Source organism: Parasteatoda tepidariorum, chromosome X2 (assembly GCF_043381705.1).
Source record: "Parasteatoda tepidariorum isolate YZ-2023 chromosome X2, CAS_Ptep_4.0, whole genome shotgun sequence".
NCBI classification, from domain to species: domain Eukaryota; kingdom Metazoa; phylum Arthropoda; class Arachnida; order Araneae; family Theridiidae; genus Parasteatoda; species Parasteatoda tepidariorum.
Window position 1 is genome coordinate 6517795 of NC_092215.1, and position 20069 is coordinate 6537863.

At 31.6% G+C, this 20069-nt stretch overlaps 1 long non-coding RNA gene across 1 annotated transcript in view; it reads left to right on the forward strand.

Annotated features, from left to right (window-relative positions):
* The first annotated feature begins 7541 nt into the window (after positions 1–7541).
* The window catches only part of LOC107453511 (uncharacterized), a 29946-nt gene continuing 17418 nt past the window's right edge, over positions 7542–20069 (forward strand). Inside the window, exon 1 of the long non-coding RNA XR_006225597.2 lies at positions 7542–7854. This is a non-coding gene — a long non-coding RNA (uncharacterized lncRNA). The remainder of the gene's footprint in view (positions 7855–20069) is intronic.

Sequence of the window (20069 nt, forward strand, 5' to 3'; positions counted from 1 at the left end):
ATTTTCAATCCACTGCAGAGGAGATAGCTCTTCTACTTTGGTAGCCCGAAGACTTGCAAGCGAAGTCGAACACTTTACGGTAGAACAGTTTAGCGAGAACCACGCACCCGTGATCCCCTTGTAGGCTGATCAAAATGGTCACCCACCCGATTACTGATTGCAGCCAGTGATGCTTGACTTCGGTTCTACTAGGGCCGGATTTAAGCTTGGTGGGGCCCTAAGCTACTGAAAATGATGGGGCCCTTATAAGTTTAATTCCATTTCTATACACCTAAAGTAAACTGTCACTATTTTTTATTGTTGAGTATTAACATTATATTATTAAAAAATTGATAATATTACTTTATTGTTAAACATATTAATTGTGATGAGACTATTATGTAGAACCTTTCTTTTATTGCACATATTTTTTGAACGAGGGGAAAAAGTTACAAAAGAAACACATTTTAAGCACAGAGTAAACATTTGGAGTGCTGGGCCACTATATATTTAACAGAGTTTTTTTTTTTTTAATTCATTTTGAATATATTTTATTTGCAATTTTTAATGATTTTTTCGCGAATTTTTCTCACAATTGTATTTTTTTTACGTTACAAAATCTATAAGACTTAGAAACATGAAATTTTGAATTTGCGTAGAAAATATGCAGAGAGTTAGAAAGAAAATAAGACAATACAATTTGATTATTAGTTTTATTTTTTTATAACCGCCGTTGAACAACCGACTCAATTTTGAGTTAACGCTCTATCAACCAAGCTATCCCGGCCAAATTTATTAGTTTATTTTATAACAGTCATTGCACAGCCGACCCAATTTCGAGTTTACGACTACTAATATTCAACTCCGTAGCCTTGTCATTCTGAACCCAATCCAGAAGAAAAGGGAACTGCTAGATTAGAACCCAGAGGTATTTATTTGTTATGAGAACTTGGAGGACATTGTGACCCCAACAGATTTAACATGCGTCAGTCACCATTTTATACATGGGTATTCTTCTGCCGGCTGGATTCGAACTCCAATTCTCACGAACACGAGTCAAGAGCCCCATCAACCAGGCTATCCCGCCCACATTTTTAATTTATTTTATAACAGTCATTGCACAGCCAACCCAGTTTCGAGTTTACGACTACTAATATTCAAATCAGTAGCCTTGTCAATTCCCAATCCAGCAGTCCCTACACCCTGGAGCAGGTGAGGGCCGTTATATTAATACTGTTTGTAAAAATAAAAAGAACATTTCGTAAGCTGATATTATTTAATTGATGTTTACATTAAAAATATTTCTTCATTACTTTTGCTTTCTTTTTAATTGTTTCAAGTACATTTGTTAAATTTTAGTGCAAGAATAAAAATTGTCATTATTTATGTAAATTTTTGGCTTATATTTTTAAGGATTTATTAAAGGGTCTATTAAATATCAGAGAGAATAAATGTNTGTCATTATTTATGTAAATTTTTGGCTTATATTTTTAAGGATTTATTAAGGGGTCTATTAAATATCAGAGAGAATAAATGTCATACGTGTTTAAAGTATCAACTCTGCTCTTGATGGTGTATACTGGCTAGGATGTGAAAGAGCAACTGTCCCGGGCATCCCGCCAAAACGAGCATTCAACATATCAATGGAACACGCTCAAGCTTTATATCAATTAATTTTAGATAATTACAATTGTAGAATAATTTTTAACATTTAATCAACGAAAAAACAGAACCAATATTGAAATCTAACGAATTTATTATTTTTAATTACTGATAAAGTTTGTGACAGAAAAAAAAATTAAAGCCTGATAGATTTCAGAATTTTAGAAACACCTTCTAGTTATACTATTCAATCAAATAGGTTTCGATGTCTTTCATCCCGGTCTCATTAGGGATTCAGCATATTTCGATATCATTTTTGTTTCGTTCTTTCTTAATATTAATTTGTTTGTGACAGTTAATTTGTATACCTCTTTTACTACATTTTCGAGGAGTTTAAAAACATAATATTGAAGATTTTAACTGAAATGAAATTTGCTTTTTTTGTATGCCTCTTTCATTACGTCATCATCACACCCACACGCAACTGTCTACTCTAAATAGCGTTATATAGAATGAGATAGCAAAACAAACGTGTGTAGTTATTTAAATTCTTATTCAAAAGTATTAATTAATTTTTTTTTTTGAACTGACAATTTCTGTCCTTTTTTAGATATTTTAAAGTGCTGTTAAAAACTGCTGCATATCACATGAAAGCATTAAATATATCATTTGTACAATTTTAAAGTACAATAAGAGGGAATTCTGATCCTTAGAAACAGATATTAAATAGTCTGATGATCGAATGATGGGGCAAAAAAAACTTTTTTACCTTTTAAACTGAAAAATTGTTTATTTATAAATAATTTACTAATACTCAAATTGCTTGAAAGATGATATGTTCCCTACTAGTGATAACGAAGTTTTTTGTTTTATTCAGTCATTCATTTACATTTATTATGTCCGACAATGTAAAAAAGAAAAAAATATGCATTTTCGGCTTCTGAGGCCCCCAGCTCCGAATAAAACTTTAGAAAAAGAGGGGGGAAAGTAGGATCTGGGGGCCCTTGTCATCTCGGGGCCCCAAGCTACAGCTTATTTAGCTTATACGTAAATCCGGCCTTGGTTCTACTGGAAACCGTGTCTTTATGATCAGTTCACTGCAGGACTGACAAATATATTACAACAGAATATTTTACAACCAACTTTTTCAAGAAATTTTTATGCTGGACACTAAGGACTAGCCACAATAATCCTTTTTAATTTAATGTCTCACTATCAAGGGGGGCAAGGAACACTTTTCTTACCCTTCCTCTCTTTTTCAATTTTCGAAACCACTATCTTTTTATCGATACTCTTACCTACCATCATTTGAACAGTTTTCGAGCCCACTCTCTTTTGAACAATACTCGAGCCTACCATTTTTTTATCGGCCTGCAATCATTTAATCAGTAATCGAATCCTCTCCTTTTTTTTTATCGGTACCCGAACCCACCAATCTTTTTACCGGTTCTTGAAATCGCTCTCAGTTGTTGAGCAATCAATTCATTTGATCATTAAGTGAATCCACTCTCTTTAATAGATACCAGAGAAGAAGTGGGATACTCTGAGAATCGGTGGAGAGGTAGCTGTTGGTATATATTTAAATAAAAATATACTAAAATAAATAAAGAATAAATAGAAAAAATTAAATTTTCGAATATCATCGTTGATGCAGTTCATTTACGCCGCACTAGAGCTGCACAATGGGCTATTGGCGACGGTCTGAGAAACATCCCTGAGGATGATTAGAAGACATGCCATCACAATTTTGATCCTCTGCAGAGGGGATGGCACCCCCGCTTTGGTAGCCCGGCGACCTGCACGCGAAGTCGAGCACTTTACGGTAGAACTATTTAACGAGGACCAAGACCGCACACCCTCGGTTCCTCTACAGACTGGTCTAAGTGGTCACCCACCCGAACACTGACAACAGCCAGTGATGCTCGACTTCGGTGATCTGCTGGGAACCGTGTCTTAACGATCACTCCACTGCGGAACTTCTGAATATCAATATTTTTGGAATCGTAGATTGTGAGTTATTTTGAGGCATTTAAAATATGTAAATTTTATTTATTTATTTATTTTTGCAAATGCTTCATTACAAATTATTCAATTATATATTTAAAAAAAATTAAGATTCAAAATAAAATTAATACATATATACTGTTATTATTTCTTTTTCAAATGAAAGCAACTAGGCCGGAGGTCGCCAGTTAACAGGGCCCACAGTGATGTGACCTGGTGAGCCGGTTCATCCCTAGAAAGGATATTTTAATATTTCATGCTTTTTAAACTTTTAATGCATGCTTTTATATGAGCTTTAAAAATCTTCAAATATTATCATTAAAGGGCGGGATAGCCTATTTGGCAGGGCACTGGGCCCATGTCCAAGAGGTCGTGAGTTCGATCCCTGCCGGCAGAAGATTCCCCGTGGTGTAGTAAAAGGTGCCTGATACACGTTGAATCTGTCGAGTCACAAAGTTCTCCATGTTCTCATAACAAATCATACCTCTGAGGGCACTGATCCAGGAGTTTCCTTGTCTTTTGGATTGGTTCAAAATTGCAAGGCTGTGGAGTTGAACATTAGTAGTCGTAAACCCAAAATTGGGCCAGCTATTCAATGACGGTTATAAAATATCATTAGCAATATTAAGAGCCATGGTGGCTTAACGTATAGAGCGTTTGCCTGCCAATGAGGTGAGTCTGGTTCGAATCCCAGTGATAGCTGGTCGAAACGAATTCCGCACCGACCTAGAATATCTTCATGCTGAATATCTTCATCTATCTATGCTGACGGAAAATATCTTCAGTGGTTGACGGATCATGTGTTAGAGTCCCCTTGCTGTCAGGTTAACCATGAGAGGTTTCTATGGTTTTCCTCTCCATATAACGCAAATGGGGTTCCTTCCATCAAAAATTCATCCACGAAAGCAAATTTTTCCTAATACTTAATCCAGGAGTTTCCTTGTCTTCTGGATTGGGCTCAAAATTACACGGCTATGAAATTGAAAATTAGTAGTCGCAAACCCAAAGAATTGGGACTGCTGTTTAACGACGATCTTGAAATAAAATAATAAATTTCAATGGTTCGTGTTTTAAATTCTCTAAAGAACTTCAGTACTTATATTTGAAGAATCTTCAACCACCTAATATGAAAACAAACCAAACCCGTTGCCTTTAGTTATGTTGATCTATGCAAATTAGTAATGTCTCTTGTTGTTGTAGTTCATTTATGTCACACTAGAGATGTACAATGGCCATTGGCGACTGTCTGGGAAACATCTCTGAGGATGATTCGAAGACATGCCATCATAATTTTAATCTTCTACAGAGGGGATGGCACCCTGTTTCGGTAGTCCGACTACCTGCGCGAAGTCAAGCACTTTACGGAGGAGCAGTTTAACGAGAACCAATACCGCACACCCTCGGTCCCTACGCTAACTGATCCAAGTGGTCATCCACCAGCACACTGACCTCAGCCAGTGATGCTTGACTTCGGGGATCTGCTGGGAACCGTGTCCTAACGATCAGTCAAGTGCGAGACTAGCGATATCACTTAAAAATAGTTCAAGATCTATGAGTTCATTGGTCAAGTTATGAAATTCATCATTTATTTGTATGCTATTCGCTTTTAATGTAAGGGTTGGCTTTCTTCAGTGAGTTTGGATTTTAGTATACTTATTTATTCATTCACGTGCATATACAGGCTTCTGTGCTCAATACATAGAAAAGCTTATAAAGCCTTGTGAAATTGGAAAACAGATAGCACAAATTAGAGAAGCATAGCATAAATATAGATCCGTGACTTAGGAAGATTTGAACCTGTTACCTATTAGATTCGCAGAATTAGGTAGAAGAATAAAACTCCGCGGCCACAGTGATCTCTTTTCGCCTATTTCCCTTCCTTTTCAATTTTTAGGTCAAGACGGTTGTCTATGATTGCTCTATATAGCTTTGAATTTCTAAGTAGATATGACCGAAGAAAAATGACATACCGGGAGTTTCTAGTATTGGGATACGATTAAAAATCAAAGCTTCCAGCTGAGGAATCTCGGCCATTTTCAACCACATAATATACTAGAGTCTATTAGAACAAGGTCTTGCCTTACACTTCGTTGCAAAATGGTCTTCGATTTACGTATCTTTGGATCTACAGCACTTCTCGTGGAATGGTTCTAAAAAAGCAGCAGTTGTACAGACAACACTTTAAAGTACACAGTTTTCCTTCACATCTATGTCTAAATTGAGGAAGTGGTCCGCATTGTCTTTTGTGCAGCTCTAGTGTGACGTAAATAAAGTACCTACTTAAAGTACGCAGAGATCCATTTTTGACAAAGGTGCACGAATCTTCTACTTTTTAAGGTCCTAGACAAGACTAACTTTTAATTTAGCAATGAAACACGCTTACTTTTCGCTTATGTTAGAGTGTTTAGTTGAACTGTTAGAGTGTTTTAGTTGAACTCGCATATCCTCCGCCCCAAAATAACATTATTAATTCTTTTACCTTATCACCAACTTTAAACACTTGTCAAATTAAAGAATCAATGACATAAATTACTGAAGGACATTGTAAAAAGAGAATAAAAAATACATTAAAGAATACTTCGTAAATTGAATTTGCTACATTCAAGTGTCTCGTGGAAGTTGTTGTTGTTATAGTTCATTTACGTCGCACTAGAGCTGCACAATGGGCTATTGGTGACGGTCTTTGAGACATCCCTGAGGATGATCCGAAGACATGCCATCGCAATTTTGATCCTCCGCAGAGGGGATGGCACCCTAGCTTCGGTAGCCTGACGACCTGCACGCGAATGTGTCCCGCGGAGAGACAATGTTTTCGCAAGCAATCAGTGCAGCATCTAAGATAAAGCATATATTTACTTTATTTATTAGAATTACATACATTTGCAGGCTTGTGCGCTCAGTTATAGCCTTATAAACCTTTGTTAAATAGAAGGTTAGATAGAACAATGCAGAGAAGGACAGCACAAAGATACATCGAGGGTAACAGCGATATTCGAATCCGCTGCCTCCACACTTTGCACAGCTTTTGGTGAGCGATACCGCCCGGCCAGGGAAGCCTCTCTAAAATAAAGCAAAAAGAAAAAAAAGAGAAAAAAGAAATGACAGCCGGAAGTGATTTTTTGTACGAATTCCTTTTTATAAAAGGTGCTTTTGAAGTTTTACTTTTCAAGATATATTTGGCACTTGCATAATGTCTGCATTTAAGTAAATTTGATACGCATTTTGGAAGGATGTCTAAAGCATTTTTGCTTTGTTTAGATATTTCTCTAACAAGAAATAGTCACAATTTCTAAGTTTAAAACAAGGATCATGGCACTTATACGGTATCGTAAATACTGTGAAAAGCACATTACTAGGTAATAATTCTTTCAAACATTTTTCAAATTATCTACAAATCGAAACTTCTGCCTTTCTCTTCAGGAAATAAAGTTTAGAAATTCCTTTTGGAACACATTGTTAGATAAAGTAATTGAAGATCAAAGGAAAAAAGATCAATTCCGTTCTTCATATAAATGAAGTTTGGATTACAGTCTGTTTCTTTTTAAGGATAGCTAAGTCTATACAAATCAATAACTTGGAAAATCTGTTCTCTGAGAGTTATTACACAGCTAAGGTGTGTGGTTACTCAATTAATAATTCTATTCCGTGCCCTTCCGTAGTTTTTTCTTAGAATTTGCTTTCATGTATATTAACAGTTTCCCTCTAGATTTTAAATTGTTCATTTTAAAACTACATAACGTTTTCAATAAAAAAACCCTTTGAAAAAGTTTAAATCCTAGATTTTTGTTTTTCCAATAGTTAAAAGTACGTTAAATTCAATTTAATTAAATTTTGAAATTTAGATTATTTAAGAAATGGGGTAGGAGTTCTTCACTTTTTATCAAATTTGCTTCTTACACTACTTTTCTCTAAAAATTAATAGCGTTACATTTTACTTGTTTAGAGTTTCACTAATTATTCATGTGACACTACTATGTTGGTTATAGCTTGATCTTTTAAATCTAGGATTTAATTATCATAGTTCTTGTCGGAGTCTGGAGTCTAAAATGGATTTTGGACTCTGCTGCCTGCCTACATCCGATGGTAAAATTGCTTTTGGTCTCGCCTGCCTGCCTACATCCGATGGTAAAATTGATTTTGGTCTCGCCTGCCTACATCCGATGGTAAAATTGATTTTGGTCTCGCCCGCCTGCCTACATCCGATGGTAAAATTGATTTTGGTCTCGCCAGATTACATCTAGAGATGGAAGACTTCAGAGGAAAGTTAAGGTAAAAATTTCATATTAAACTTAAATTTTCTAGACTTACTGGAATGTATAAAGTTTCTCTGAACTTATCTCGTTATACAAAAGATTCACCTTGTAAATTGAATTTTTTAATGTTTATAAATCGGATTTTTTTTAAAATTCCGATTAAGAGTATGAAGCATTTTATTTCGCATTGAAAGTAAGGAAAATACTTAAGAAATTTGACTGTTTTAGCTAAATTCTCACTTTAATCAGCTCAGAATGTGTGTACATACAAATAACGAGCGGTAAACAGTATCTCTATTCCATTTTGTTTTTTCGTCTGTTTAAATTTGTTTCCTTTTCTGCGCCTTTAGTATGTCTAGTATAGCTGCATCCTACTGCTAATTCAAATATTCAATGTTCTTAAGGCCCCTTTAAAAATTTAAGTATTTAATTTCCTAAAACTTGACATTTATCTTAAAGTTCATTTTATAAACATGTAGGATATGAACTTTTCTGGAAAGAGGCATTATTTGAGTAAATGAGTTTCACCATCTGTAGTTTTCATTATACTCAATTTTTAATAGTTTGGTATGTTTAGCTCACTGCAGTAACAATTTTTTTTGGTGCTATTGAACTGTTTAATTCCAATCAAAGTATTAGTATATTGTGGAGGAATGTAAGAATTTTGGCGTAAACTTTTAGTTTCTTTGCGGAAGTTTTCAATAGGAGCATATTTAATGAATTACCTATTTAAAAACCAGTTTTTGTATTTATAGTACTTATCCAGGAACTGATAAATTTAAGACTAAAGGACACCATTTCTCCACTTTAAGCTCTTAATTTTTTGCTGACCTACACTGTAAAAAAAATTGGTATATGTGAACACCAAAAATGGTGGAATGCGAAAAAGCAAGGATAGGTCCTGGAGGACGATCAGAGATTAAATATTAAATTTCTGACTGAAATTTTGCTCTTTACTTTATTTCCAAAAAATTAAATTTGTTTTCAGTAAAATCACTACTTTTAAAATTTGTTTTCAAATGAAAAATTTTTACAGAATCACTCCTGCAACGATAGTTTGGGTAGCAAATTTTCGAGACAGCTTATTCCCCAGTTGTAACCTTTATCTTAAGTTGAACCTTCGAGACGTCTGGTTGTGACTTATCTTACCAGTTTTAAGACTGCTACAATAATTGCGAAGTTATTCCACTAAAACAACGTTAAATAAATTTCTTTAGAATTTAAACATTGCGTAAAATATTAGTGCAAGATATTGAAAAATGAGCAATTAGTTATAATATTGTCATAATTATTCAATGGTTGACTTAGTAGCTATTTTTCATGTAATAAACTATACAAAATTCTAACGTCAGATACACTCCTGCTCAATTCCTAAATGATACTGGCTTTTCTGTGGTGTTTAAAATATGTAAGTTTCAAATTTGAAGGCTAATGTAAACTAGGTTCCGACATTTAAATGAGTGACAAATTATGTAAATTCATATTTAGTGAAGAAAATCATTAACTGAAGTTCAAATGTAGTTTTAATATACTTTTCGAATTTTTTTCTCCAAATCTTTAAAAACACACTATAAATTTCTTTAAAACATATAAATGATTCTGCTACTTTCAACGCAGTTATAAATATGTCTAGTTTACAGCATTAGAACTAATTGAATATGGGAAAGGGATTAAGTGAAAGATTTCTGAAGTTTAATAAATTGGTAATATTAATGAGTATCTTAATGCGCTTTAACAGTTTTGAATCTAGGAATTAGTACCGAAGCTGAGAATACTCATTCTCAAGGCGACGCGATTCAAATTTAATCAAAGGTTTTCTCAAAGTCAAAATTAAATTTTTACATATCTAGAATTGTTTGAAATCAAAGTCAATGGGAGCTAACAGCTGTATTTATGTAACTTAAAGAATAAATTGAAAATTTTAATTCCAGTTGACCATATGACCCATCTTAATTGTAACAATAGGTTCTTCTGACAAAGTTCAATTTACGAACGAGCAGAGTTTACCTCATTTTTAAGGTGCTTCGGTCTTAAACCTATGTTTTAATAGCACCCTGTCTATAGTATGCTCATTACTATATGATCTCCCAACAATCTGTCCTAGAAGAGTCTGTCTAAATATTAAACCTAATTTTGTTTTCAGTGAAATGAATGGATAAGTTATACAATTTCCTGTTTCATTTTGTCAACATCGAGTTAAGTTTTTAAATTCTGCAAAACTCTAACGTTGTGCTACAAATTCGAACACCCGTGAGATCATGCTGGTAATTCCCTTAAAACCGTAGTTTAAGATCACAATAACCAAATTTTGGAAATTTACAAAAAGGAAAATAATAGGAAATAAGATTTATTAAATGTAGGTTTCTTTCTAGAGAAGCAAAGTTCTTAATCTACAAAACTCTTGTTAGGTCAATCTAAACATACGTTTACAATTCTGATGGTCTGATAAATTCTTCTCCTTTATCAAATGCATACCTTAAACTCAGAAAAATAATAGTGAGTTCTCAAAAAGTTAATTAGCGCAAATAATTACTTTGATCCTATATGATTTTGATTTAAAACTATTAAACTTTATTAAACTAAACCCTTCTCTAAATGTTACGGAAACAAATTGTCCCATTCTTAAAAATATTGTTTTTTTTCTAATTACAGCAGTTTTTATTACTGATAATAACATTTTATGGAATATTTTGATTTTGTATTAAAAATATTTGTTCGTTATTTTAATTGTTTAAAGTATAAGCTGAGGTTAATTTTTTTGAATCTGAATAAAAATTACCTTTGTTTATATAAATTGGTGTATAAATGATTTTATATGGTTTATTTCAAATAAACGAGAATAAATGTGTAACAGATTTAGTGTTTCAACTCTGCTCTACATAGTATCGTTATCCTGTGAGATAATAAAATGGTAAATTTAAAAGATTAATTACTCAACTGAGTCTTGTTATTTCCCTATTTTTTGAATTAAGTTTTTCTTTCTTTTCTTAAGTATATAAAACTGTAATTGGTAGCATTTTTTGTCAATGAAAGCAAAGGACTCTTTAAATTAGTTTAATTTCAAAAAATTAAAGAATGCTGACCTTCAGGAATCTATGTAAGAAAGTTTCTCGTAAAAGTCGAAAAAATTATCGAAACAAGGAAATAAAATATTTTTCGTACTACTTTATTTATTGACTGAAAAAAAGTGATTTAAACTAAATTAGTGCGAATGATATCTTTTAAATTCTCAACGAAACAATTCATAGCTTTTTATTAAATTAAATCTGATTTTTTTTATAAAGATAAAAGTTGCATTTTATTTTTGAATAAAAACAAAGTTGTTAAAAAGCATAAAAAATCAAACTTTCAACAATCCAAATTCCAATTTTAAAAATTTAAAGGTCTTAATAATTTAAAAATATAAGAACAAAATCCATGCACACAATAAACTGTAAAATCATGAACTAAAGTGAAGGAAATTTGATATACGAGCATAAAAAAGGCATTTTATGTGACCATTCATATTAAACAACTCTAACAGTACATAAATACACACTTTTAAATGTTTTAAATGAGTTAATGCAAACATTTTCGTACCTCCTTTGAAATAAAATTATTTTTGGTTCTTGTTCAAAGAAAATTTTTATTCAGAATGAGAAGTATTGATATAAAGATTCATGTTGAAAAAAGTTGCAAATAATTTTAATTAGTCTCAATTAAAGTTAAATTTTAATTTCAAGAATTGAAAAAAATAAAAGTTAGCAGAAAATTTATATCTGAAATTAAAAATTAATTTAAATGAGCCAAAAACTGGAATTTGACAATGAGACCGTTTGTCTTAAATATTGTCTTGACAAAATGACTAAATTAAATGTCAACAAGACTCATCCCCTTGGATCCCCTAAAAGCTTACATCTGTTTTCCAAGAACATCTAGCTTAGTTAGAAATCTTATCGGACATATAGATTCTGTCAATATATAGCATTTTATAAAAGTGCAAAAGAGCCCAGGGTCATAAAAATGATTAAGGCAATTTAAAGAAGCAAAAGGACATTTTCTCATTGCAAAATGAGATTGCTATTTTTTGGGGAGTGAGATAATTGTGGGTCATCTCTGTGGGTGGTACGAATGTGCATTTTATTACTCATTCCAGGGTAGGGTAAGGGTGGCAATCTTTTTGGTTTTCTAAACACTTGCCTTATTTTTTATGCTGTGCTCTTCTGTTTTCGTATTTTAGTTTCAATTTTTTTAAAAATCAAAAGTTGTCATATGTAGCAAAAATTGAAACAAAACAGAAGTATTTATCTCTTGGGGGGGGAGTTTTCCATTTCAGTTTGGAAAATAACTACTAAATTGAAGAAAGATAATATTTTTCTGAAATTACCAATTCTATTTTACTTTATTGTAGCGAATGTCAAAGTCTTAGCACATCCTCCCCCTCAATTAAATTTCAGAGGAAAATAGTTTTCTATTTGGAAAATAGCAAATAAGAGTCAAATATTTTGAATCAAAATTAATTGAAATTTAAATATTAATCTGTATTTATTGAAAATAAGAGTTAAATATTAATCGAATGTCTGAATTTCATAAGGGGTGAAATATATCCTTCATCCCCTCACTTTAAGAAAAAGTGACTTTTTCTATTTGGAAAATAGCGTCCAAGTTTTGAAACAAACTTTTTTTCTGAAATTTCTAACTTTACTTAATTTTATTCTGTTAATGTCTATATTTCAGAAGATGTGAAACATATTTTTCGCCCCCTCACTTTTATATCAGAGGAAAACAAAGTTTTCTGTTTGGAAAATAGATTCAAAGATGAGTTTTTAATTATCAATTTTTCTTTATTTTATTTTTGCGCATGTCAATTTCAGTAGGGGCGAAACACTTTATATTCTTCCTAAATAGTAATGATGGGACGAACAAAGTTTTCCACCCGGAAAATATAGTGAAAAATTGGAAATTTTTTTTTTTCTTTTGCTTTTACAAATGTGAAGCTCATTATTAACCAATTTAATTTAGTTTAATTTCCACTTGGTATATAGCTTCCAAGTTTTGAAAGAATAGCTTTTTTCTTTTCTCTAAAATTGTCAATTTTACTTGACTTCATCTTGTCGAATGACTANTGGGGGGGGGGGGGAGTTTTCCATTTGAATTTGGAAAATAACTACTAAATTGAAGAAAGATAATATTTTTCTGAAATTACCAATACTATTTTACTTTATTGTAGCGAATGTCAAAGTCTTAGCACATCCTCCCCCTCAATTAAATTTCAGAGGGAAATAGTTTTCTATTTGGAAAATAGCAAGTAAGAGTCAAATATTTTGAATCAAAATAATTAAAATTTAAATATTAATCTGTATTTATTGAAAATAAGAGTTAAATATTAATCGAATGTCTGAATTTCATAAGGGGTGATGTATATCCTTCATCCCCCTCACTTTTAGAAAAAGTGACTTTTTCTATTTGGAAAATAGCGTCCAAGTTTTGAAACAAACTGTTTTTCTAAAATTTCCAACTTAATTTTATTCTGCTAATGTCTATATTTCAGAAGATGTGAAACATATTTTTCGCCCCCTCACTTTTATTTCAGAGGAAAACGAAGTTTTCTGTTTGGAAAATAGATTCAAAGATTAGTTTTTAATTATCAATTTTTCTTTATTTTATTTTTGCGCATGTCAATTTCAGTAGGGGCGAAGCACTTTATATTCTTCCTAAATAGTAATGATGGGACGAACAAAGTTTTCTACCCGGAAAATATAGTGAAAATTGGAATTTTTTTTTTTCTACTTTGCTTTTCCAAATGTGAAGAAGCTCATTATTAACCAATTTAATTTAGTTTAATTTCCACTTGGTATATAGCTTCAAAGTTTTGAAAGAATAGCTTTTTTCTTTTCTCTAAAATTGTCAATTTTACTTGACTTCATCTTGTCGAATGACTAAATCTCAGAAGGAGCAAAGTGCATTATTCTGCCCCCCCTTAACTTTTAGAGAAATATAAAGTTTTCTATGAGAAAAATAGCTTTAAAATTGAAAAAAAAATCTTAAATTACCGAATTTACTTGACCTTATCTTTGTGAGTGACTAAATTTCAGAAGGGGCTAAAGCATTGTTTGCCCCTTCACTTAAATTTTAGAGGGACCCTCTGCCGGTTGGCACGCCACTGGGTCTGACACCAGATAGTAGTTAGTAGTGGAAACGACTGAGTGAAACAGAAGTACGATAAACAGAAAGTGTTAACAATCAACTACATGCAGTTGTGGCCCCTCCCTTTCTCTGCGAACCGTGCTTGTTCTTTTGAGAAAGGGAAATAATTCTCGGAAAAAGGATTTAAACAGTTTTTAAGCTTACCTTTATGTTAAAATAGATTGCATATTACAAAAAGATTTGCAGCAATTTTATCTTCCCAAAATTTCTTTCCTATCTATGCAAAAGAGCAACTTAATTTTTAAAAATTTGGTGTGGCCCCTTCATGAGGCCTCCTTGACCATGTGGGTCCCGGGGATATGACAAGACTGCCGCGGCGCGGTTACGCCCTGCCTCCAGGACTCTAAACGGCTGGTCAGATGATAGTTTAACAACTAAATGAAATAGTTTCGGGGCAAAACGGTTTCACCTTGATATACTTAATTGGGTATCGAAATGGGCTACAGGTGGCGTTGAGCAGAACTCTCAACCTATGGCAACACTTCGAATGCTTTCACCATTAGCCTGTGGAAAGTCGTAGAAGAATGATGTACGTTAGTTTCTGTCTTGATTTTCATATAGATTAAAATCTTAAGTTAGGAAACTACATGTAACTGAAAACTACATATGATCTAAAAGAAAGCTTCATTACCGAAGTTGAGAGAATACTCACTGCAAGGCGACGCGATTCAGATTTAATTAAAGGTTTCCTTAAGTTTAAATTTTTACACATTTAGAATTAGATTCAAAATTCACGTCAACGGGACAGAAACATTTACGTAACTTTATTAAAGAATAAATTGAAAATGTCAATTCCAGTTGACCAGTCGTAATATTCTTAACAGATGGATCTTGATAAAGATAGTTTAATTTACGAATGAGTAGACTTTACCACATTTTTAAGGTGCTGCGGTCTTAAACCCATGTTTTAATAGCACACTGTCTATAGTATGCTCATTACTGTATGATATCCCAACAATCTGTCCTAGAAGAGTGTCTATCTCTAGATTAAACCTAATTTCTTTTTTAGTGAAATGAATGACTAAGACACAAAATTCCTAGATTTTATTTCGCAAATATTGAGTCAAATTTTCAATTTTGCAAAACTGTAACAATGTGCTACAAATTTCAACACCTATGAGATCATGCTGGTAATTGCCATAAAAGAGTAGTTTAAGTTCACAATGACCAAACTTTGGAAATTTGCAAAAAGGAAAATAATAGGAAATAAGATTTATTAAATGTAGGTTTCTTTCTAGAGAAACAAAGTTCTTAATCTACAAAACTCTTATCAGGTCAATCTAAACATACGTTTATAATTCTGATGGTCTGATAAATTTTCCTTTATCAAATGCATACCTTAAACTCAGAAAAATAATAGAGTGAGTTCTCAAAAAGTTAATTAGCTCAAATAGTTACTTTGATCCTATATGATTTTGATTTAAAACTATTAAAAACTTTATTAAAAACTAAAAACCCTTCTCCAAATGTTACGGAAACAAATTGTCCCATTCTTAAAAATATTGTTTTTTTTTTCTAATTAAAGCAGTTTTTATTACTGATAATAACATTTTACGGAATATTTTAATTTTGTATTAAAAATATTTGTTCGTTATTTCAATTGTTTAAAGTATAAGCTGAGGTTAATTTTTTGAATCTGAATTTACAAAAAGGAAAATAATACGAAATAAGATTTATTAAATGTAGGTTTCTTTCTAGAGAGACAAAGTTCTTAATCTACAAAACTCTTGTCATGCCAATCTAAACATACTTTTCTGAAGCTTGGACAATGACAAAACTGGAGGGGTAAATTGTATCTAAATATTTGAGAGATAAATTTTGCGAAGTATGCTTGGTGGTGTAAATGAAAACAATAACTGGAGATTTAACTTTGAACTGAACAAAATTTATTAGCAACCCGATATTATTAAATACATAAAAATAAGTAGAATAAATTGGATGGCCCACGTGATTCGAATGAGTGATAATACGGTAAAAAGAAGTTGATTTTTAAACCCACTGGAATAAGAAAGCGGGGAAGACTGCGGTTGAGATGGGCTGACTTGGTGGAGTCTAATTTTCTTGCAATTAATGAAAAGAATTGGAGATCAAAGATAAATCCGAAGAAATTATGGAGAAATATTCAGAGGAGGGCTCACATTAGGCTGTCGGGCCAACTATGATGAGGGTCTTATTTTGATCAAAATAGTTTAATTTACAAACGAGTAGCCTTTACCACATTTTAAGGTGTCTCGAGTCTTAAACAAATGTTTTAATAGCACACTGTTTATAGCATGATCATCACGATATGATCATGATAATAAGCAGTTCTAGAAGAGTTGGTCTATCTCAAGATTAAACCCAATTTCTTTCCTTTTTTATTGAAATGAATGGCTGAGTTACACAATTTCCCGGTTTTATTTCGTTAACATTGAATCAAATTTTTAATTTTTTGCAAAACTCTAACAAAGTCAAACACCCATAAAATCATGCCCGCAATCAATGTGTTTTGCAGAAAATAAAGTCCAAGTAAGCAAATTTAATGATTAGCTATTTTGACAAATCTTTCCAATATTGAAAAGACTATTTAGTCCTTTGACAGGTCTTCGTATTTAGGCACAATTGCCTCCTGCGCAGTTTGTGAGCTGTTAAGGACTCTAGACAGCAGGTCCGATGATAGATTTCCAATTAAATCAAATAGTTTCGGGGCAAAACTGCTTCGTCTTCATATACTTTATAGTTTAAAACATCGGAACATGCAATAAGCTTTTTACATTTCTAGACTAGAATTCCCCTCAAGAGTTAGAAATATTGTAAAACTATTTTATGTCACTTATTAAAAATTAGTTAATAATAATTAGTCACTTCAGCAACATACTCAAGATTATTTTAAATATGGGTAAGAGACAGAATAAAGCTTTGGAAAATTTTTCGTGCAATGTTGCTAAAAGTATCTGATAAGATAAAGTCTTGAAATATTCGCAATTTGATATTACTTCAGATTTACGTTAAACTTCAAGTTTTCAAGACTTCAGTTTGAGTCTAATAAAATTCGTAATCTTTGAAACAAAACATTAGATTTCGCTTGAATTTTGAACAAAAATCCTAGCTTGTTTTTAACATTTTAGTACCGGAATTCTCTACCATAAACTGTAACAGCACCGGAGGCTTAAGCATTTTTAATACCGATTGGCTGATTTATGTGTAGTGTAATGCAAATGCCAACAATAATGCAAAATGGTTATGGAAGCAAACATTAGGTTCATAAAAAAAACATGAAATAAGTGAACTAAACTCATATAAAATTTACTTAAGCAATTCAATCAAAATTGAAGCAAAATAAACATCTAAGATTCCTTTCCGTAAAATATATTAAGTCTGTATATCATTTAAACAAAAATTAAGCGTAATTCACTGGTTAAAATTAACTGAATGTTTTTAATTTTGATCAAATCACATCTAGTCACACATTTTGAAGTAAAATCAACAATTTAAAATGTTTTGTTTCCTATTGAAGTACATAGTTACTGTAGCGATATTCCTGCAATCTGACTAGTTTTCCGAGTTTTGCTAAAGTACTTTTGTGAAAGTAAATTACCTCCTAAAAGAAATCATTACACTTCATACTCGTAGCTGATTGTTAAATTTTTGTGCAAGCAAAATTTAACTTCATTTGTAGCTGTACAAACGTCAAATTTTTATTGTTTGCTTTTGGCTGAATTAGTACCTAAAATAGTTTAAAATCATAATTGTAGTACACGATCACGCTACTTTGTAGTCATGTCAAACGACTTATAACTTTTATTTTTAATAACGACCAATTCACCTCATGATTCAGGAATTTCGCTCCTGGCTATTTATTACTATTAATTACTATGGTTTAATGGCTATTAATTACTAATCCAGAACTAACCTTATAACATACTTAATATCCTAACAATAATTAAACTTCAGTAGGAAACAAGTATTTTAAATTGCACAGAATAGAATAAAATAGAATGACATTAGCATAGAGGCAGTTTTTAATTTGCTGGTTAAGATTCTTAGCAGTAACTATAAAACTATTATAAATTATGTAAGTAGATATTTTAACTATGCAAAGTTTAACTTTTATTTAAATTTTGTAGTGATGTTCAATCAGGATTTTTGAATAAATATAAAACGTTAACGTATACTTAATTCTTTAAAAATCTCCAATGAAAATAGTTTGATAAGAAACTCTCAGCAATAGTGATAAGACTTAATTAATCCAAAAATGCATAACACTTTATTTGAATAAGCTTTTGTATTTGAAAATTTCTGACAAACCTATACTTTAAACAGATTAGTAGAAAGGTATTAAATATTTAGAACAATTCACGACAACAAATTTTTAGTTCTGAATGTTCCATTATACCGTTCAAGTTCATTAGATGTTAAAAGCAAGTGGGGATTTGAATTTTCTAAATTTTAAAGAAAACAAATTTTTTTTGATTTTTTTTCTCTCCAGCAAATTAACTATCTAGCCATTGCATGAAAAAACTTAATTTTCAGACTTGGTAAATGTGATCACCGTAAGCGTAGAATATTTTATTTGCCCAGTTTTATTCTACCGACATGGATACGATTTAAAGAATACGAAAGGTTTTCCAATCCTTTAGCCTCTTACTTATAGGATTAATTTTCAGCAACGCTAGTGAATAAAGAATATTCTAGTGAATTTTTGTTTTACTTTGACTGAAACTAAAGTAAAAATTCGAAATGAGTTATTGACATTGTTTCCGCTGACCAAAATAATCTAACGTGAAGCTGAAAACATAAAACAGCGGCATTTAAGATTTTTTCATAGTTCAAAAAGATAAAAGCAAATTTAACTAATTTCAAGCTTGCTTAAACAATAGATTTTAATATTCACTCATGGTTATTTTGGGATATAAGCACTGCCAAAATTGCCAGTTTTTAGCTTTTGAAATTTTTAAGTTCTTTGCATTCAAGTAATAATTGTATTATCAAATTGCTTCAATGGGATTTTTACGGGACAAAAGTACTTAAAATTATGCATTTACACCACTAAGTTATATTTCAAACCTACAGTATCCGTGATCAATCTCTTTCGGTAGTTGATCTTTAAAAATTTACAATAAATTTCTTAATTGAACATTCAATCTTTCTCAGACTATTATCACATCTATTGGAAGGTTTTAAATTTTTATTCCAAAATTTAAAAGTTTTGTTACATGAAAACAGGGTTGGAAAAACAATACTTTTATAAAAAACCAGGTCTTCTAATATAACCTTTATATAAAACAAAAGGTTAAATATTTTTTCTAATTAAAATTAACTTTACTTTTAAAAAGTACTTCATAGAAATCCCCCACTCGACTGAGAATTGGTCACACCCGGTTAACACATCTTTATTTACTGCCCTTATTGCAATACGTGTCATCTTCCAACTATTCATCACATTATTATAATTTGTCCATGTTTTTCGTTCTCAAACGTTTCCACAACGTTTTACCTTTTTTGGGAGTTCCATTTTATGCATGTAGGATTTGTTGGATGACATTCATCATCCTAATATTTTTGCGTTTTTACGTGACATCGGTATTTTAACTGCATATTAGTTTTAACGCCTTCACAATTTTATTCACTTCCCTAAATATTTTACTATTTTACGTAATTCGTTTATTATATATTCTGTCCATACATTTTATCCGATTTTATTCACTTAATACCATTTGATCAAATTTGGTTTCATGACCATTAAAGTGCAACATGCATTTTAGTTTTGATCTATTATCATATTGTTTGGCGCAGCATGTCCTTCTTTGAACTTTGTGCCATTAAATCCTATATTCAATTCATAGAAATATAAAGAATTAAAATATTAATTTTTGTTCCATAAATATGCGAACATAATAAAATGTATTACTCAAGATTTTGTTCTCAGTTCTTCAAAATTCCACTTAACCTGGCAATAAATATTTAATCTGTTATTTTAGTAGTTGGTAATAGCAGTAAATTTGAATTGAATAAAGGTAAAAATCGCTTAAAAATATATGCTTTATTTCAATGTTCTGTTGGTTT